Genomic DNA, 23,029 nt, shown 5'->3' on the forward strand with positions numbered 1-23,029 from the left:
TAAAATAAGCTACAAGGATGTATTGTACAACACGGGGAATATAGCCAATATTTTATAATAACTATAAATGGAGTATAACCTTTAAAATTTTGTGAATCACTGTATTTTATACCTGTAACAGATAGTACTGTACATCAACTCTACTTCAATTTTAAAAATATATTGTAAAATAAATACATAAATTTTAAAATGGTAAAAAAAAAAAAAAAGCTTTACAAAGGTAAAGTTAACCAAAGGAGATTAGTTTTAATTAACTGTCTAATAAGAAACATGCAAGACCAATATGAAGAAAATTACAAAATGATAAAATTATTAAAATGATAAAAACAGAAAATATATAATATTCTAGGATAGTAGACTCAATATTGTGAAGATGTCAAATTCTCCTCAAATTATTTTATAAATTCAATCTAATTCTAATCAAAACCCAACAGAATATTTTCTAAAACTAGAAATTAAAATGCAAATATCCAATAAAATTTTAGAAGAGTAGAGGAGCTTTCTCTATCTGCTCTTAAATTCCTATAAAATAGGAAACTGAAAGTGTATATAATATTGATGCACAGATAAATAAAGGGAACAGAAAAGAGACTCCATTAACTGACTGAGAATCAAATAGATGATAAAAGAGGCATTTCATCATAAAGACAAAAAGTATAACGGTGGTTGCAAGGGGCTGGGGATGGAAGAATGGGGAGTTACTATTTAACAGGCATAGAGTTTGTTTCACAAGATGACAAAAGTTATGGGGATGAACGGTGGTGATGGTTGCACAACATTATGAATGTATTTAACACTGCTAAACTATACCCTTAAAAATGGTTAAGATGGTAAATTTTATGTTATGTGTATTTTACCACAATAAAAAAAGAGAGAGAGAGAGAGGCATTTCAAATCACTGAAAAAGGATTTAATTAATTGTATTGGGCACAACTGGCTAACCACATGGAAAAAAAGTCCCTATCTTATGCCATATACAAATATAAACTGAGAGTGATTAAAAAAGCTAAATATTTTAAATAAATAAATAAATATATATATATATATATATTAGAAGACAAGATAATTTTATACAATCAGAGGGTAAGAAAACAAAATCTGGAAGTCATACAGGAAAAGACTAGCAGCTATCGCTACATCAAAATTAAAACTTCTATATAATAGAGCACACTACTTTTAAAAAGGTAAAAGCAAGTAACAGGTGAAGAGAAAATATTAACAGTGTACTTGACATGCAGAGGAATAATATCTGGCCTAATATCCAGAACACAAAAACTCCAGTATCCAGTATACATACTGACAAGAAATATGAGTATGCAATTCACAGAAAAAGAAGTACAAAGGCCAGTAAGCATATGGAAAGATACTCAACTTCACCACCAATCAGAGAGATACAAATCAAAACAAGATATCAATTCTTTTTCAAACTAGAGATACCATTTCTTGGTACCTATCATGTCTAGAAATATGAACATTTACACAAAGAAATATAACCCAGGAACAGTAACATGGATTTAACTATACTGATGATTAAAATAATCTGGGAAATACCCTATTGAAGGACATTTAAGTAATGGTTAAATAAATTATAGAACAACCATAATATACAACAGTGTGATTACATACAAATAATGACATAGCTCTAAAACATATTAAGTGAAAAAAGAAAAATCTTGATGTTCCACTTAAGTTTAAAAAACAACTAGATGTATACATATATGTAAATACAAATGAAAAAGTTTAAAAAAAGATGCCTACCAAATTATTAACAGCAGCACTGATGGGAGGGAAGGAAGACTGGAGGAGAGGAGGGAAAGCAGGGTGCAGAGAAGATAACATGAAAGGAAATTTCCTTTTTTAATCTATAAACTTCTGTATTGAGTTTTTTACCATACAAATAATGCATTACTTACAATAAAATTAACAAAAAATAATTTAGATATGGTTCTCCTTCAATCACAAATATTCTCAGAAATGAGATGATATAATCAAGTACCATGAGAAAACTGAGCAAGAACAAGGACAGCATTAGGAAGTATTCAGAATTAAGTAATATAATGCTCATATTTTCTAAATCAACACTGATGAAGACTTTTCAAAAAAAGTGAATTTGAAAAATTTCATTAAAGTATTAAAGTTAAATTGCATTTAATTATACATTTGACAAATCATTTTCCTGAAAGGAATATTCGCTGAAATAAGACACCTAGGGCATTTGCTTCTCCCTAGTTATGATACTTAGATGTGTTGACCTCATAGGAGGTTCTCCATGACCCAGTGAAAAGTATTATAGAAAACAGAATTTCAGTTTCAAGTACATACATAGGTATTTAATCTTCAGTTGAACTGAGCATTCTTCCAACCCACCTGCATGGCCTCATGCTGTGCTATTTTCAAGTCATGCAGAAAAACAAAAATTCATGTCATATATTTCTTCATATTTGCCTACCTGATACTGAATCTAAAAGATGCCCAGAGAAAATCAACTACACCTGAGATTCATATACATACACATATATATGAAGAAGACTGAAAAAACTTTAAAATAGAATCATGAAAATCTGAAAACATTTTTATATTTAAAAACTATCTATGAAGATATGATAAATGTGGGAATGTTATAATATTAACATGTGCCTGCACTCCTTGACAGTTTACCCACAAGAATACCTTAAAAAAAAAAAAAAGAAAACCTAACAGCTCTCTGCTACTTTATAGTGCTCGCTATAATTAAAACATTACTTAAGGATAATCTAAGGTTTTCCATTATTCTTATTTGGAATTTTGTCTTTAAAATACGTATTGCACAAAAAGTAATTAAGAGCAGGTAAAACAAAAATAAAAGTTTATTTTCAAAAAAATTTTGTCAAAACATTATTTACATTGTTTTAAAACTTTCGTTATATGCTGAGTATAAATTTGCACTTTAACGTGTTCTTTTTATTTACTATTGTTATTATCATCTGAAGAACTCTTTACAACATGCTATACAAATCTAGCATTGGTTCAAAATAATTCACCATGAAGTACTTACTTAGCACTTACTTACTCAGCGCTGTTAACAGCAGCTAAGAGAATTCAGAACGAAGTATAAGACAAGGTTCCTAATCTCAAGGAATTTACTAGTAGGGACATTAACTGAACACATGAAAAAAGTAAAGAACAACAGATAACAGAAATGAAGTGTTAAATCAAGTTGGAGTGGACTGATGCTACAGAAGTTCAGAGACAAGGAAAACAATGACTGGATGCAATTAACAGAAAGTCCTGAAAATAAGACTCCCCTGAGCAACCATTAACAAAAATCATCTTATTGGACCACTCTGATAAGTTAAACAGGTATGGTCCTTGCCTCAAAGTGCTTATAATCAAGGGGATACAGAACAAATACCAATTAAAAGATTATAGCTCATCACTAGGGGGCCTTACGAGTGCTGGTAATCATTCTGTTTTGATCCAGGTGCTAGATCATTTTGTAAAAATTCATCTAGTTGTACACTTATGACATCTGTACTTTTCTATATATACATTACACTACGATTTAAAAAAAAAATCATAGCTGCAGTCCTAACCATTTTCGTAAGTTGCAGGTATACATCTCTACTGTCTACTGGACAACACCATCTAGATGTCTTGCCCCAATCTCAGACTCCATCTTTCCTTCAAAAACCAAAATCCCTCTAGGTTTTCCTATTTTGATCAATAGTACAGATATTCAAACTGAAAACCTTGGACTTAGAGGACTCCTCCAACTCAAATGATTTAAGTCCTATTTCAAATCTAGTTAAATGCCAAGTACTTGCCAGGTATGAGAATACAGCAGTGAAAATGATAAAGTCCCTTCTGTCATGAAATCAGCATTCTAAGGGTAAGTGACAGGCAAATACATTTTTTAAAACCAGATGAGTACATACTATGACGATAGCGAAAAAGAATGAAATAAGAGAAGGTGGTTTAAAATTGGTGATCAGGAAAGACCTGAGAGGTGATTTAAACTGAAAACTGAATGAACCAGACTTGGAGAAGAACATTCCAGGCAAAGAGAAGGTACATGCAAAGACGTTAAAGTCAAGACAGTCCATTCAAAGAAAAGAACAGCCAGTGTGGCTAGAGCATAGAAAATGAGAGGAAAGGTTGCAGGCGGTAAGGCTGCAGAGACAGGCAAAGGTCAGATCATCCAGCACATCGCAGGCCGCAGTAAAGAGTATGGATTTTACAAGTCATACTTTAAGTACCTCATCTCTGTGCTTTAATTTCCACTCTAACTTCTCAACTTCAGCCTTTATCATCTCACTTAAAGACTGTATCATTATAATAATCTCCTAAACATTCCCCCAATCCATCTAGCCTCTTCCCACACCATGGCATTCTCATCACGATAGCAAAATCAAGTATTTCTTAAAGCAGTGTTATACATGATCACTCTCCTGCTCAAAAACCTTCAAACAGCAACAAGATAAAAAACATCAGCTCCTTAACCTGAAGTTCAAAGCTCCCAGTAATAGGGCCATAACTTTCTCCCTTTCTATCTTTACTATCATACCCCTAAACAAAACCTCATTCTAGCCAAACTGCCCCCTGAACATACATCCATTTCCCACCATGTGACCTTAGCTCACAGTATTCATCCCTCCATCTCCTCAAACAACCTTCATACACTTGACTCTTTCCTAAATCAACATTTCTTCTGTAAATAAAGTTCTACCTCAGTAGGATATAGGAAAGAATATTTCCACTGAGGAAACAATATGAGCTTAGGCATAGGAGCTTGAATATGTATATGAGACTCACACACACACAAAAATAGTGTCCTATGACTGAGCACAGAATTCATGGTGATATCTAAGAGGAAACAAAACCACTCAGGAGGATGGTTAAGAGCTATATGACCCTACACAAATTATTTAACCTCTCTGGGCTTTAGTTTCTGCATCTGAAGAATGAAGGTTAACAATGCCCATGCCACAGTATTGAGGCAATTTAGTCACTGACTCAGCAAACTTTTCCTGATCACTTACTCTGTGCACCAGCATTGTTCTAAGTGATGCAGAGACAGCAGTGAACAAGACAGTAAAAAAAATCTCTGCTCTCTGGTATTTAAATTTTAGTAAGGGAAATACCAAACAAGCAAAATAAATAAATATAGGATATGTTATTATTATCTAATGATAGATGCTAAGGAAAAAATAAATAAATAAAGCGGAGAAGGATGGTAGGGGAAAAACCAAAATCTGCATCAAGAAATGAAAGAATTGAGAAAACAGCCATGCAGTGTTCCAAACAGAGGAAATCAGAAATGAAAAGGCATAATTAAGGAAAACCAAGGAAGCTAAGTAGCTGGAGCAGAGTGGGGGTAAGTGGTAAAAGATGAAGTCAGAGATCTAAGAGAGGATCAGAACCTTATAAGCCACTGTGAAGATTTTAGCTTTTATTTTGCCAAAAATAGGAAGCCATTGGCAGGTTTTGAGCATGACATGACCTGACTTTAACAGCATCCCTGACTTAACAGCATCCCCCTGGCCACTACATTAAGAATATTCTATTAGAAAACAAAGTCAGGAGGAAGAAACCGTTTAGGAAATTAACTTAGATGATGATGCTTAACACAATGTCTCGCATATAAGTGTCTCTTAAAAGATGGCTATTTTTTCCCAGAGTAAGAATGAATTCCCATCCTGTTGGACCAAATGCTAGTAAAATAACCAGCTAAATTTAAGGCTGAAGTTTGGGGCAAGACAAGTGTATCTCATATAATCTTAGGCTCATCAAAAATAAAAATGCTTAAACAAATAATAATTGATGATTTTTATAATGATTCCTTACTCCCCATAAAAATGACACAGGAAGGTTTCTTCCTATCCACATCTTTACTAGAATGCCACTCAGAAGTCAGAGTGTCCCAAAAAACAAAATTAAGGAGAATCTGAGGACATAAACTGTGCTTCTACATCAAAATATTTCAATCTGGAAAATCTGCTCTTTTCAAATCTACTGTTTCAAAATAGCACCAAGATTGGTTATCTCTATTGATCTAATTATCTTAAATTCTTACTGGCCATATAAAATGCTGGTAGCAAGAACGAGCACTATTCAAAATAAAAAGGGACTTGTAACACTTTAAAAAGAACTGAAAAGTAACCTGCAGTGCTGACAAGCTTTCATTTTTTAAATATAAATACGGTTAAAGGCTTGAAAAACAGTATGATTGACACTAACATGCAAAGTCCTGGTAAGCAGTCACCTGGGCGGAGTAAGGTACAAGTGTATCCTGACCTCTCCTTCCAAACTTGGTGAATGTAACTTGGGACCAAATTCTTATGGGCCTCCAACCTTCATGTTAGGCTCAGGGTTACAGGACTATCCCATTCCCACTCCTCAACCCTAAAGCCCTATAGTATTACTTCAAGTTATTCCAGACTTGGTCTATGAAATCAAGACTCCACACCAAAGGAACCCCACAGTTCCAGGAGATAGTTATGGACAGTCAAAAATGCTGAAAAAGGTATTTTGGTTTGTAAAATGATGATGATGTTGATGATAATAGCAACAATTATTTACTAAGTGTTTACTGTATGCCAAGCATTGTTTGCAGCACTTTACAATCTTATCTAATCAATCCTCACGGCAAGCCTAAGTAGACACTATTATCCCCATCCTCCTGAGGAGGAAAAGTGATGAGAATTTAAGTAACTTTTAGGAGGCACACAGAAAGTGATGGGAGAAGACTCCGGGTGAAGGGGAGACTGGTTTAACAAAGGATCAAGAAATCAGAATAGCAAGGGACTTCTCCAAAGGAATACTGGAGGCTAGAAGCAAAGCCTTCAAAAATTCTGAAAGAAAATGATTTCTACCATAGAGTTCCATCATTCTATCTTCTTAGATGGTGAAGGTGGTGGGTGTATGACAGGCATCATCAGACCACTAGGCCTGATATCTGTTTTTATAAACAGTTTTACTGGAACACAGTCATGTCCTTCATCTATGTATTGTCTATGGCTGGTTTTGTGATACAACAGCACAGATGAGTTGTTCTTAAGGCTAAGACTCTCTGGCTCACAAAGCCTAAAATATTCACTTTCCGGTCCTTTACAGAAAAAATTTGCCAACTCCTAGTCAACGAATATAAGAGCCAATAATGGCCATGAAAAATGGAAAGCTGATGGCAGTTAATAAGCATTTGGAAAATAAGGGTAAGACTGGAATGGCACATCTTCCGAAAGAAACAGGTTTTCAATACTATATGAAGACAGAGCCAAGAGATCAGTTTCTGATTTTTATCTAAGTACCTACTTCCTGCCAGTTCAGAAATTCTGAAGCACCAAGAAAATGTATAATCATCATGAATTATTTGGAAGATAATTATAAAATATGTAGGCTTTCCAGAGGTTTTGCTTCTTTTATTCTCTGGCTGCCCATCTTTTAAATGTTCTGCTACTTATCAGCATTTCCAATGAAGGTGGACAGGGAAAACAAAAATACTCAAAAGTCAAGCTGGCTAGTACTGTTGTATCAGCAGGCAAACACTTACTGGGAAAGAGCTGAAAACTGTTATGTTAGCAAAACTAAAGTTTTAAATAGCAACAAAGTAAGTTCAGCGTAAGTCAACAGTGGGACATATTTGCAAAAAACTCTAAAATGGAAGTGTGGTATCTAGAACCTGAGAGGAAATTATTCTTCTACATGCTAGGTTGGCTTGTCAAAAACTGGACAATATATCCTGTTTTGGGCACCACTGGTTATGAAGACCAGAGAAGGGCAACAAGGGTAGTGAAAATATGTAAAAATTAAAATATATTTTTAAAAGGTTGAAATCATTGAGAATTTTCTTTTTAATTTTCTTCTTTTAATTTTAATTAGCATTACTATAGCATTAAACACTAAGACTATCAAGAAGAAATTTCCACATTCAGTTCATTAAAAAATCAACAAAGATGTACTGAAAAACTACTCCAGGCCAGGCATTATTCTAGGACAGACCAAAATCCCTGAATTCTCAGAGCTTATATTCTAATGGGGAACACAGAAGATCAATAAATAATTCCAGATACTTACAATCTCACCTACAATCTTACCGCTGACCATGACTTTTCATTCTTCTGAATTTCTACATGCATGTGTATATATTTTTGTAGGATTTTTTCCCCATAATTTAAAGCAAGATCTTTGCAATCTGGGTTCTACTCTTCATTTAACATTATTTTGAAAACATACTCTCCAAGTTGCTACACAGCCTTTGATTTGTATTTTTCACTTTTAATGCCACAATTTACTTAATATTTCTCTATTTGTCAATACATTTTATGTCCAGCTTTTGCTATAAGTGCAACAGAAGACTAGGGTGGGAGGGATTTCACTCTCCAGAGGAACTTGGGTAGAGTAGGCAGTGACCTGTTAGGTTTGCAGGAGGACTTTAAAACTGATAGTAGGAGTCCAGAGCATTAGAAATAATACACTTAAATAATAAGGAAACAGGCCATATTCGATCACTCTAGGCAAAACCTCAGGTAGAAAAGAGAATTCTTGTTGAGGTGAAAGAGAGTAGAGGTATATGGGCTCTATTCAGGAGCCCTGGTTGGCTACTGGCAAGGAAGGACACCTCTGGCATGATGTGATCGTGCACTAGCCCCAAGAAGAGCTTTTCTTAAATTCCTTGGAAGTCTAAGCTATAAGAAATTAAAAGCATGAGGCTAACCTTTAGGAAACTTAATGGGAACTGTAGTGGTACCAGGAGAAGCTAATAGGCCAATAAAGGCAGTTAAAAAGTCAACACTTGATAATCCCAAAGGCACCACTGAGGTCAGCTCTTGAGAAGATCACACAAGAACACCAGTTGCAGATTAAGGCCACCAGGCAGCAGAGGTTTATGCAAAACAGCCAACTGCAACACAACCAACAAATCCATATCTAAAGAACAGTCAAGAGCCAGGGGACCAGGATATGGAAGGATTTGGTGATAATCAGTCTCAAAATCAAAGATGATTTTCATCATCATTGATTAGAAAATTTTAGATGTGGGGGTAAATCATGAAGATAATTTAAAGGATCATTTGAAAGTTGCCATGAAAGCAGGATTAGACTATAACATACACTCTAGTGGGTCCTGGAATGGAAGTTTCTGAAAGGAAGTTTTCATGTCAGCAAAAGGAATAACCTTATGACTTCTAAAACTACCCAACAGTGAAACAGGTTTGCTCACAAAGTGGTAAGCTCCCTCTCACCAGATATATTTAGCAAAAAGCAATCAATTTTTGTGGCACTATTCACTTCCCACTATAGAAGATGACAATTTAGCTCTCCTTCCACTTCGTATTTCCATACATGTGCACACTTCCCATGTCTTCCCAATATAATTATATGATTCTAATTACTCAAGGTTCATAATGATTCTATTCAGAGCTGAGCATATAGCACACTTACTAGAAAGGGTAGGGCACACTACACAAACAGATCCAAAATGTCAGCCTGGTGAGTGAATATTTTGAAAATTCAGGTTATTAATTAAGCCAGTTCTCTTCCAGAGCCATTCCAGGACTCTGCCATCTTGAGTACAAGGCTTCCAAGGTTGTCCCAGATTGTTGCATCCTAGATAGCTAGGACAGGCAGACAAAGAGAAACACATGAAGGAGGTCAAGTCCACTTTCAATCACATTCCACTAGAGAAAACTTCAGTCACGTGGTCTCATCAAACTACAAAGGAGACTGAGGGATTCTGACTAGCAGTGTGCCCAAAGAAGTGGAGAGCAGATGTGACATTTAGTGGTCTTTGCCACATATACCATGAATACTTTTACTCAAAAAAAATTAGTGAAAAAAATTGTAATGGACCTTAGAAACAGATGGTGGGGGAAGAGGGATGAAAGGATATGAGGGTAAATAAATCAGTTGAATAAATCTAAAGGAAGGTTAATGAACATACCCCAAAATGGGGAGAAAAATTAAAAGGAAATGATTAATTCATTCAAGAAACACTTACCGTGCTTATTATGTACCACACTCTGTGCTAAGTACTATGGAAAAAACAAAAAACATATAGACTAAATGCAATGTAGTATCCTCAAGTGCATCCAGGAACAGATTTAGGATATTAGTGGAAAAACTAATAAAACCCAAATAAAGTCTGGAGCTTATTTAACAGTAATGGACCAATGTTGGTTTCTTAGTTTTGACAAACATACCATGGTAATGTAAGATGTTAAATTAGGGGAAACTGGGTGAGAGGTATACAGAAACTCTGTACAGTCTTCACAACTTTTCTATAAATCTAAAATTATTCCCCAAAAAAGTTTATTTTAAAAAACTCAGTCATAATGATGCAGCCACTGCAGTTCCTCAAAAAATTAAATATAGAATTACCATATGATCCAGCAATTCTAATTCTAGAAATATACTCAAAAGTATAAAGTAGAGACTCAAAGAGATGTTTCTACACCATGTTCATAGTAGCATTATTCACAATAGCCAAAAGGTAGAAACAACCCAAATGTCCATCAACAGATGAATGGATATACAAAAAAAAGTGGTATAAACATGTAATGGGATATTATTCAGCCTTAAAAAGAAAGGAAATTCTAACACATGCTACAACATGGATGAACCTTGAAGCATTAGGCTAAGAGAAATAAGCCAGTTCCAAAAAGACAAGTATTTTGTATGATTTAACTACATGGGGTACCTGCACAGTCAAATTTATAGACAAAAAGTAGAATGGTATGCCTGGGACTAGAGGGAGGGGAGAATAGTAAGTTAGTATTTTACAGGTACAGAGTTCAGCCTGGAGAGATGAAAATTCTAGAGATGGATGGTGGTGGTGGTGACTGTACAACAATGTGAACATACTCAGTGCCAAAGAACTGAACACTTAATAATGGTTAAACCAATACATTTTATATAGATTTTACTACAATTTTTAAAAATACAATCATATAAGTGCAATGATAAAGGTTTGAAAAGCACTTCCATTACCAGAAAAGGATCTAAGAAACCCTGATTTCCGAGACTATGACATCTAAGGTGAATTTTACATGACCTGGACTGGCTTTTTGGGGGGGGGTAATTAGGGTTATTTATTTTTTAAGTGGAGGCACTGGGAATTGAACGCAGGACCTCGTGCATGCTAAGCATGCTCTCTACCATTGAGCTATGCCCTCCTCCCAAGATGAATTTTAAACAAGACAGTCAAACGTGGGAAAGAAACAGGGGGAGGATTACTGAATACAGGCAGAGGTACAGCAAGTATGGCAGTCTTCAGCAAGGCTTAGCAAGCTACAACCCCGTAGGCCACGTCCTGCCATTTTCTGTTGCACAGCCCATAAACTAAGAATGGTTTTTACATCGTTTAACGGTTGAAAAAAATTAAAATAATAAAATTTTATAACCTGCAAAAATTGTACGAAATTCAAATTTTAGTGTCCATAAACAAAGTTTCCCTGGAACATGGCCATGATCATTCATTTACATATTGTCTACAGCTGCTTTCATTTTACCACAGCATATTTGTGTAGTTACTGACAGGAACAGTAAGGCTCACAAAGCTTAAAATATTTATTACCTGGCCCTTTACAGAAAAAGTTGGCCAACCCCTGGTCTAGAGGCTTGAAAGTAGTATGGATAAAATATATGGTAGATGAGATAAGCTGTAAGGTAGTGGGCTTTATGTACTAGGCTAAAGCATCTGAACTTGTCTCAACTTGATTCCATTTACTATGAGAAGCTACCAAAGAATTTTATTGAGAATAAACTGATCAGATCCACCTTATGTAAAGACAATTATCTACTTATTCCTAAAGGTATCTGCACTATTAATTTTATTTACTAAAAAACAAAATATGCCAATTAAAAAAAAAAGCCTAGAAGCACACCAATAAGGTTGACAATGCAGTATACTAGAAAATTTTATTTCCTTTTTTGTGCTTATCTATGTTTTTTATATCTTCTTAAATGAGAAGAAACCTTGTATAATTCAAATCCAAAAATAAGTACTTTTAAAACTCATACATACACACAATTTTTTCTCGAGGCTTTTTATACTCTTCTCTCCTCTCCACCTCCCCAGCCTCTGGAGAGTCTTAGGTAGAAAGAAAAGATATGTCTAAGAAAACCTACGCATACCAAAAGTATAAAAGAATGCCTCTGTCACACTTATAAGGATCAATGAATTCCACCTTTTCCAATTACGCATTTGCTTTTTAGACGTGAAAGAATGAGATGTTTGAAAGCAATGATGTACTGGCAGGGCACTCTTTTCCTGTATAGCGCTTTCATCACATCAAAGAGTCAAATCAATAATATCTTTTTGAAACTAAAAATGTTAAAGGATAGGAGAAAATGCAGACCTTGCAAATCAAATCAAAATGTTGAAAATTGATGCAAGATAAAACGGTATACAGCTCTGAGAACCTACTTATAGGCTCAAGAAATGCAAAGTTTTTGATCTACACCACGGGATTTTGCATTTATTGATATATTGCTTGCTAAGATTAAATTCCTTTCTAATGCTATGTTTCAGTTCCTTGACTAAATTGTCAGGCATTCATGTGCAGGGAACCATGACTTTTACTGCTTTTGTGGGTCCCCCACAGTGCCCATATATGGCAGGTGCTCAGTACATGCTTACAACTGAATGACAAAATAATTAACCCTACTTTGAGCTCACAGACTGAAACTCTCACACCTACAATTCACACCAATAAGCCTCTCTCTATGCAACAGTTTAAAGGACATTCCTGGGGTGCCTACTGCTGATTCTACTGGATTTATTACATTAGGTTTCTTCTCTAGCAAAGAGCTCAAAGTACAAGTGTAATGTTAAAATAGAATTCTTGACTACTGAGAAGGTGGGTGGGAAAGTGGGCAAGGGAAGGAAGAATCTATTATAATAGCTTGCCTCAAAAAAATAAGCATTATTCAACTCTAGAGATTAAACCATTCCTAAAATGTCTCTGAACTAAGACTCCTAAATGACATCAATTCATTAAACTCTGTACTAGCTAAATTTCATCACAATGAATGTTATTAAAACCAAAAACTCACCATAAGATAAATCCTAAAAATCTCTACTAATGATACATATGATTGCATATTATAAGATCTAGTTTTAATTATTTACTCTCTTTTGCCAAAACAAAACTTCTAAAATTTTTCAAAGCATTAGATTGAGCATCTAAAACATGTCAAGCACTGGGGAAACAAATGAATTTTAAAAAGTCAAAATCAACTGACTTTGTATTCTGCTATAAATTAAAGTACAAACAACAGAGCGGAGGAAGTACCATGCAGTGAGGAGCCAACTTCTGTCTGTGGAAATTTGGGGAAACTACATAGCAAATTTAATCTGGATATTGAAGACTGAGTAGGAGTTTAAGACAAAAAGCAGGAAGAGGAGTAGAAAGTATTCCAGGCAAATAGAGGGCTATACACAAGCAGAACATGTTGGGCATGGCAGGAATGATAAACAGCAGAGAGGATAAAGAGCAGACAAAGGTAGGATAAAGTTAGATAATGATAGGTCTGGTATGCTAAGCTATGAAATATGGAGTTTATGCCCCCAGGAAATGGAGAGAAATCTTCAGGTAGGACAGTGACAAAACCCAGAAGAACCAGTTCATGTAACAGGAAGAGCCTAAGCTACATTACAATCATCTCAAAGGCATTATTTAATATTACATCATATAGACATCAGTAAATACTGTGCTGATGCAGATACAATAGAAATCTAAGTGTGACCTATTCCTCTGTTCATGCTTTCAGCTGAGTCTCAGGGCTCAGTCATTGGCCCTCTTCTCTGCTCCTTGGCTCATGGGTCTCACCAGACCCATGTTTTTACTGATGACAACCCAAATGTACATTCAGAACCATGACTTTGACTCTGGACACCAGACCTGAACAGTCAACTGCCTATTCCTGGATACCTAGAGCATCACAAATTCAACACATGCAACTAAACTCTTTATTTTAAACCCCAAACTAGCTCCTTCCAGTTTTCACTGTACATAGCACCAGTTGCTCCAGCTAAAAACCTTGGAGTCATCTTTGATTCCTTTCTTTCTCTCACCTCTCACAAGTAATCTATCAGCAAATTCCATTGTTCTAACTTCAAAATATACCCTGAATCCAACCCCTTCTCACTGCCTCCATCATTGTCTCCCTGATCCAAGCCACCATACTGCATTGAAGGGTTCCAATGACTTCCTAAATGGCCTCCAGCTGCACCTCTTGCCTCTACAGTAATCAAAGTGATCTTTTTCAAACACAAATTTGATTGTATCATTTTTCTTCATAAAACTCTCCAATGGATCTCACCACTTGTAGAATAAAATTCAAAGTCCTTCTAGTCCACAGGCTCTATACCATCTGAGACCCATCAACGTCCCTAAATCATTATGACCAGACCCCACCATCACCACCACCACCACCAATTAATACCCCAGAAATCTCCAAACTCTACCACACTAGCCTTCTTGCACTTCCTAAAAAATCCCAAACTGATTCTTGTCCCAGAATCTTTACATTAGTATCCCCACCACTTGAAATGCTCCACATGTAGCATGCCTTGCTCCTTCTCATTCAGGTCTCTTTATCCTCAAATGTTACCTCAGAGAATCCTTTCTTGGTGACCTATCTAAAAGAACCACCAAACCTACCACCACCGTCTATATTCTTTTTTTTTTTTTGGTAGTACAGTCAGTTTACAATGTTGTGTCAATTTCTGGTGTACAGCATAATGTTTCAGTCATACATATATACATATACATTCTTTTTCATATCCTTTTTCATTATAGGTTATGACAAGATATTGAATATAGTTCCCTGTGCTATACAGAAAAAACTTGTTGCTTACCTATTTTATATATAGTAGTATCTGCAAATCTCGAACTCCCAATTTATCCCTTCCTACCTGCTTTCCCCTCTGGTAACCATAGGTTTGTTTTCTGTGTCTGTGAGTCTGTTTCTGTTCTGTAAATAAGTTCATTTGTGTCTTTCTTTTTTTTTTTTAATTCCACATATGAGTGATATCACATGGTATTTTTCTTTCTCTTTCTGGCTTACTTCACTTAGAATGATGATACCCAGGTCCATCCATGCTGCTGCAAATGACATTATTTTATTATTTTTTATGGCTGAGTAGGACTCTATACTCTTGCACTATTTTCTTCATAGCACTGACAAAATCTGAAATCATATTATTTATTAGTTTACTGTCTATCCACTAGAATATAAACTGCATGACACTAAAGACTTTGTCTTATTCACTGCTCAATCCCTAAATCTGGTATAATACCTGGCATACAGTAGGGCCCATTAATTATCTCTTGTCAAATGAATGAATTTACTTAACTCTCCTCATCTATCTTATTTACATTTTCATCCTGTTATGCATAATTGAATAATTCTGTCCTCACCTTTAAGTTTAGATCTAACTCATGGTTACCAGGCTGTTCTTCCTAGAACAGAGTTCTAAAACAGTTTAAAGACTGTTAAAACAAGCTATACTATACTAATGCCTTTAATTCCTTTCTATATTTAGCCCTTCCCAGTAACTTGGCCAGTTATTTTTCTTTGACCGTAACTTCTATTATCCTCTTTCTATATTATCAGCTTGTCAATGTACTGCTTGTTATAACTGCTATGGATAAATATAGACAGACACGCCCAGAATATTATAACAAATTTTTTTATATTGCAAGTAACAAATTATTTTAAAAAATAGAAACTACAGAAAAGCAAACATTTAAAGACCACATTCACAGTAGGTGATCAAGGTCAACATCAAGAGTGACAAAACATGTCGATAGTATGTACTCTAACCTCAGTCTAATCATGAAAATAAAATCAAATCCCAACTGAGGGGTATACTCCAAAATATCTGACCAGTACCGCTCAAAACCATCAAGGTCATCAAAAACAAGGAGAGCCAGGGCAGGGGTACAGCTCAGTAGTAGAGTGTGTGCTTAGTATGCACGAGGTCCTGGGTCCAATCCCCAGTACCACCATCAAAATATATAAGTAAATAAATAAACTGAATTACCTCCTCCTCAAACAAAAACAAAACAAATAAAACAAAATATTTTGTTACAAAAGTCTAAAAACAAATAAACAAGGAAAGTCTGAGAAACTGAGAAATCATAACCACAAGGATCCTAAATGAACATGATTACTAAAGGTATTGTGGTTGCGTAATGGAAGGTTCTGAGAGGCAGGAGCTTTATATGACCTCTCCAGAGATGCCTTGGAAGATCAACTAGCCAGCTTTGTTTGCAATGAAGCTATGGCCGTCTTGGTAACACATCCCTTATGGTTGTTTTCACTTTTTGCCTACCTTACTTTCTTTTGTCCCTCACATTTTTCTCCCTAGAATCTGACCCATCAATAAAGAATTAGGACATTAAAAAAAAAAGTATTTGTGGTATCCTGGATGGGATTCTGGAACAGAAAAAGGACATCAGATAAAAACTAAAGAAATCTGATTAAACTATGAACTTTAGTTAATAATCATGTATCTTGGTTTATTAATTATAATACATAGACCATATTAACAAAGGATGTTAATAATAGGGAAAATTGGGTGCTGGGTATTTAGAAACTATACTGTCTTTGCAATTTTTCTATAAATCTAAAACTGTTCTAAAAAATAATATGCTTTTTTAAATTAAATTCATCCAAAAATCCTATCACTCAAATAAAATCACTGTTAGCTTATGTTTGATATATACTTTTTTAGATTTCTCTGTAAATGGATAGAGATATATAACTACAAAAATGTGATCATACTACACATAATTTTATAATCTGTTTTTTATACTTAACAATATATAAAATATGCTTCCTAAGTCACTATTAGAAATCTCTATCATGTCTACTAACTACAAAATATGCCCCCCATTAAGGCATATTATTTATGTAGCCAATCCCCAATGACTTAACATTTAAGTTTTCCCAGTTTTTTGCTATTATAAAAAAATACTACAAAGACAACTCAAATGAACATCTTCGCAAACTTACCAATTAATTCCTTAATAAAGAAAAGGAGCTGCTGGGTCAAAGGACATACAAGTTTTTAATGCTCTCAATTAGGTATGACCAAAACTCTCTCCAGAAAGGATGTTCAAATGTAAATATCTACCAACAACAGTGTAGAAATGTGTCAATTTCTCCACTCCTATGCCAATACTAGATATTAACATTTTATTACATATGTGCCAATCTGCTGGGTGGAAGGGTTGTTTTATGTCGTTTATAAGTGGAAAATAACGTATTTTTGTACATATATAATGTAACTTTATTGGTTATTTTTATTTCTCTAAGTGTGTGATTTACCTATTCAGATCTTTTGCCTTTCTGTTAGATACTAAAGTCATTAACTTTCTGGGTCCAACACATGGTGCAAATTTTTTTTTTTTTTGGTGCAAATTTTTTTTCCCCCATTTTGCCTGGCTTTGCTCATTACTAGGCCCCCTACACCTGAAAAACTGCCTGGCACATGGTAAGCACTCAACAAATGTTAAGCAAATACTAAATGAATAAGTTTGTCTTTTAACTTTATAGTGTTGTTGCCAACTAGAGGTTGTTTTATGTAGTAATTCTATCAGTCTTTGCCTTTATAGGTTCTGCCTTTGCAGTCATGTTTAGAACAGCTCATCCTACGTCAAGATTAGAAAATCATTTACGCATTTTTTTAAAGCAGTAATTTTCTGGCTTCATATTTTACAAATATTTAAGTCACCTAGATTTTACTTACATATTAAGGCAGGATTCCATTTTATTTTTTTCAAATGGTTAGCCAATTGTTACAACACAATTTTGAAATTCTCAGCTAATATGAAATGCCACCTTTAGAATACTAAAGAGTTTTATATATTTCTAGATTTATTATTCTGTCCCACTGCTGTCTATTCCAGGCCAGAGTTACCACTTAGTGTCTCATTAATCATAGCTTTATTTGCATATTCACTAGTGCAAATCCCCCCTTGCACTTTTCTCTTTCAAACATTTTTATACTTTACTGGTTCACTCTTCCAAATGAAATTTAAAATAATTTCGTCAAGTTTTCAAAAGGAATTCTGGTTGGAATTATGTAAATTATCAGCCATATGACCCTGTGCAAGTTACTTAATCTCTCTGTCACTATAGCCCTCACTGGTAAAATGGAGATAACAGTACTTAACTCATAGATCTGTCTTGAGAACTAAATGAATTAAGACATATACAGTACTACACTAGAAAGATGTTAACCATTATTATAATTGTTCCAAAGTGATAACTATTATAATGATTGCTCAATAAATGTTTTCCAGATTGTGCTCCCACAAATTCAAAGGCTCTTTAAGTTACATCAAAGGGTAGCATAAAACATAGCAGTGATACGAAAAATATATAATTTATGCCTGCTTCATTTCACTAAGGCCTTGACCCTCCGTAAAATGAAGAGCTGGAACTGGGAGCAGAGAAGCATAAAAATACCAAAGGCTGCTGGCAAGAAGCCTCAAAATTTTTATAAGGATTAGCGGATGAGGGGGCATAATAGCGGTAGAGCACATGCTTAGCATGCATGAGGTCCTGGGTTCAATCCCCCGTACCTCCATAAAAAAATAAGTTAAAAAAAAAAAAAGACTGGCCCACCAAGTGGAGAAGACAACTTCTTTCTAGTCAGCTTGAAAAGGGCACTAACATGTTCCTCTAACCACTCTTATTTCCCTATCTCTATAGTTATGACAATACTACTTAACTCGATTTCTTTCCAGGAAAACACATAGAGACTAGACATCCAAAAGAATACTTTTCAAATGAGATACCAGACAGGTATACAGTATTAATGCTATCGATAAATATGGACAGACATGCCCAGAATATTACAACGAATTAACTCCACCAAGATTCCCTCATCACTGTCAATAAGGAGGGGAGGGGGGCTGTGGTGGTTTTTTTCTTGTGAGACTGGCTTGTCTCACAATGATTGTTAATGACCTAATCGTTTTAATTTTGTTATCAGCATGACACTGGGATTAGGCAGAAGTTACATACCTTTAAAGGGTCCTAAAAAAAAAACCTCCTATACAGAGCTAAAATAGAGAAAATGGAGGCCAGAAGTGGCAACGTGACTTGCTAATTGCGAAAGTAACCAAAGGCCTAGACCCCAGGTCTCCCGATTCCCAGAATCCTGCTCATTCCACCACACCATACAGCCTCTCGCCGACACTTGCCAAGGTTCGAGGTGGGAGGAGTAAAAGACGATCCGACCAAAGCAAAGGCGCTAGAAAACCGAGGGACGGCGCAGTCGAGAGCACGTGACTGGCCACGCCTCTGCCCTCCCACCCTCCCCCTTCCCCGCGCCAGCAGCACGCGCTGCCAACCTCGTCATGTGACCTTCACGCGGCCCCAGCGCTCCCCCTGCTAGGCGACTCTTTACAGCAGCCATTTTGCCGAGAACTTGCCGTCCGTGCTCACAACGGAGCGGGACTCCACGAAAACCCGCGGCCAGATTTTACAGGCCGCACACGCGCTTCGAAAGAGCGCTGGGGCTGGCAGGACTGAGCCGAACCTCACTGAACACGTCGCACCCCGGGGCGCCAGGGAAAGCTGTGGTTGCGCCTGGGCCTGCGATTGGCTGTGGCGTCCACGTGACGCCATCGCCCCCCACCCTCTCCTTACCCACCACCCCAAAAAACAACCAAACAGACTTTTAACACCTCGCGCCAAGTACACGCCGCTGGGCGCGTGGGGACGGTCGGGGCGCGCGACAACCAGGGCGCCTGCGCATACCTGCCAGGGCCGACCGGAGCGGGCCGACGCGCCGCTCCGCTCACGGGTCCGGGAATCCTCGCGCTGCTGGACCACCCGGCTAGTCATTGGCGGCCAGGTTTGGTCACGTGTTCGGCTGAGTCCCGCCCCTAGCCGCTAATCACCTGGCACCGAGCTCGAAGCGGCGCCACCGAAAGTCCTTCGCACGCGGAAAGGGAGGGTAGTAAGAGGACCTCCTTTTCTGCCCGTATGGGGTTACGTTCATAAAGGGAGAATGAGAAAGCATGGTCTCAAAAGCAAGTAAGCTCACACCTACCGCTTTAACTTCGCGTGCCCCTCCAGGAGCCGGGAACCATCGCCCTTGGGCGCTCCCCGATGCACGCCGGGATACGTCTGGCGCCCCTCAGTGTGCTGCAGAGCATGCCGGGAGAGGCACCTCTCCCGATTTCCTGGCTCTTGCCTCCCTGGTGTTCCTTTCTTGTCCCTTTGAAAGCCCTGCCCTTGGGCTGAGATTGAGGCGGTTTGGGTAATTATGGGAGTGTGACTGGATATAACCGGCACTTTCAGGCCTCCTCCCCCCCCACTCGTTTGATATGTATTGTCTTAGGGAAACAGCTTAACTTTCTTCAAGGAGCATGCCTTTACTATGTGCCTGCTGAGTCCCTTTTTAAATATTGAAAGACAAAAAAACAGCAAGGGTACTTGCCTACAAGTAAACTGTCAGAAGCAAGTAGAAATAATGCTTAGAATTTCTCTTGGGATAGACCAGACCTTTGTTGGAAAGCTGCTGTTGTGGGGGAAAGTGGAGGTAAGAGAAGCAGGAGGCATTTTAAAGGGGCGGGAGATTACATTGTAGGGGTGGCCCTATAACATTTTCTGCTTCATCCTGTCGAGGTAAATAATCAACAATCAAGAACGAATATATGTATGTTGTAGTCTTAAAGACTGAGACTTTGTGCTGCACACCAGAAATTGATAAATTGTAACTGACTGTAATTCAATTTTTTAAAAAATTTTTAATCAAGAACAGAAAGGAGGTTTTGTTTTGAGTCAAACTGAAGTCTAGCCCAGAAGCCCACTTTCCAGATTACTCTGAGAAACTGTTCTGGAGAAGGAGGGTTTTCAGCACAGTTTTATATTTTGTCAGAACAAACAACATTAAACAAGTCAGAGGTATAGTTCTTCAAGATTAAAAAAAAAAAAAACAGACCAGCGCATACACGTACAACACGTAGAGTATGGCCCCCGCACCTGGGAAGGAAGTCTTATCATCTAAGGCATACCAGCATTGGCATCCCAGGAAGAGGGGCATTTAATCTTTATTTTTAACATGGACATTCTCCTGGTCAATGTGCCCTTTTCTTTAATAATTAAAGCAGATGTACAACATATGTTTGATAGGCTACAAACAGGCTGTTTTAGTTAGCATAAAATTCAAGTTAACTCATTTATAAGCCCGAATGACTTTCCCATACCTCAATGTGTGAAAAATTATTTTATCAAACCTAATCTAGCTATGATGTATTAGAACTGAGAAAAACACCGTCTACTAATGCTGAGAAAAGGTGGTCTTGCATATTAGAACGAGTTAATTTTGTAACAAACTGACCTCCAGGACAAAAACCTGATATTCTATTCCCAATAAAAACAATTTTCAAATCTCTTCTGCTCTAACTATTCCTCTGCTTTGCTGATTTCAATTTTGTTTCTTCAGTTAACAAAAAGATGATTAAACTGGGGGAATTTGACTAGCACTGGTCAGACTCACAAGAATGCTGATTTATAAGCTAGAAATTAAATGTATTAATTTATAATGTAGTTATTAAACCAAAATATATAATATTAGGCACCCTTTCCTGATTTCAAGGCACTTTATAAGCCTAATTACTTATCAGAAAATTATTTTCTGACCAGAAAATCAAAAGAAAGGGAATTAGGCAATCAGATATAATGAAACTAGTAAATTATAAGCATATCTATGTTACACTTGCAGTTTATCAAATACTCCAGTATACTTTATTACATTTAATCCTAACAACAACCCTAAGAGAAAAGTACTATACTAATAGTACCATCTTCTGAGACAATCTTGAGTGAGAAACTGGAAAATGTGTTTCGACGTGTTCTCCAGGCAATTGTGATGCACACCTAGGTTGGGGTATATTGTCTACAGTGGAAGAGCCCAGGCCTTGAAGTCAGACCCATCTGGGTGAACTTACAATTCTCTCATTTACTGTACTTTGACCTTGAACAGTGTTTGTTTGTTTTTTTTTTAACATTTTGTTCCTCAGTTCCTTAACTGCAAATTGGGGCCAACATACCTAGTCTTTGTAGCATCATGATGATTCCAAGACAGAAATATTTAGAACACCTGTCACAGTCCATGGTGAATAGGAAGCACTATATAAATGTGAGTACTAGTTAGTGGTCAAGGTTGTATTTTAACCAGCATCTTGTATTCTGTCCAATACAGTATATTCTTGAGTCTTTCTTTCTCCACTATTCTGTTTCTCCCCTAGACAGTGCTAGAGGCACACTAACAGATTCTTACACAGCAGATCTTTTTTAGATTCCTTGCTGGCTGCTGCCCATCTGTTGGTACATATTGTTACATTATCTCCCACCTTCAAGTTTTTTTCCCTCTTAACATATTACATTAAAATGCTGAACTGGAGACATTATTGAAGTAAAATAATGATTACACAGATTCTTAGAGGGTAGAGGAGGCACCTGTGCCTGCACTCCAAGGAGGTTAAAAATTTGTTTACATTTAAATACCTCAGAGTAAAGACATCCTCAAAACTCACTCTTCACTTCATTTGCATAACACAATGTGTTAGACTCTTCCTTCCCAGTCTCCTTCTGGTAGTTTGTTCTCCTGCCTTTATCCATTCCTAGCAAAGGGACACTTAGCTAGAGCAGAGCTTCCCATAGACGTCTGAAATTCAATATTTCCAAAGTAAAACCAAGTATTGCTCTCATCACCTTCACACCACCTACTAGTGCATTCCCTTAAATGGGCAATGACACCATCATTCCAATAAGTCTCCCAACTAGGGAAACCTCCGCTATCCTTAACTGGTCTTTCTCATTTATTTTCCACTTTCAATTGGTCACAAAGTTCTGTTGCTTCTACCACTAAACATTCTTTTTTTATCCAACTCCTACTTTCCATTTCTTCCACCATTGCATTAGTTCAACCCTTATCTCTATGAGACCCTACAAATACAAGTGTATGAATATTTCAATATAACGATAATAGCGTGTTAAAGTTGAGTTCGAAATACAAAACTTG

General features: G+C 36.6%; 1 protein-coding gene and 1 long non-coding RNA gene across 3 annotated transcripts in view; one reads left to right on the plus strand and one right to left on the minus strand.

Moving 5' to 3' along the window:
- LOC140696821 (uncharacterized) overlaps window positions 1-7,406 on the plus strand; it is a 40,834-nt gene extending 33,428 nt beyond the window's left edge. The window contains exon 3 of the long non-coding RNA XR_012073366.1: window positions 7,093-7,406. This is a non-coding gene — a long non-coding RNA (uncharacterized lncRNA). The remainder of the gene's footprint in view (window positions 1-7,092) is intronic.
- The window catches only part of MGA (MAX dimerization protein MGA), a 144,355-nt gene extending 124,178 nt beyond the window's left edge, over window positions 1-20,177 (minus strand). The window contains exon 1 of one of the 2 annotated variants that reach the window (XM_031672915.2): window positions 20,051-20,177. The gene's annotated coding sequence lies outside the window, so the exon portion shown is untranslated. Of the gene's footprint in view, window positions 1-19,755 lie in introns of both variants that reach the window. The other variant, XM_015237148.3, reaches the window with a different exon arrangement.
- Between the last annotated feature and the right edge of the window lie 2,852 nt (window positions 20,178-23,029).

The sequence above is a fragment of the Vicugna pacos genome, chromosome 6, assembly GCF_048564905.1.
Source record: "Vicugna pacos chromosome 6, VicPac4, whole genome shotgun sequence".
Taxonomy (NCBI): Eukaryota; Metazoa; Chordata; class Mammalia; order Artiodactyla; family Camelidae; genus Vicugna; species Vicugna pacos.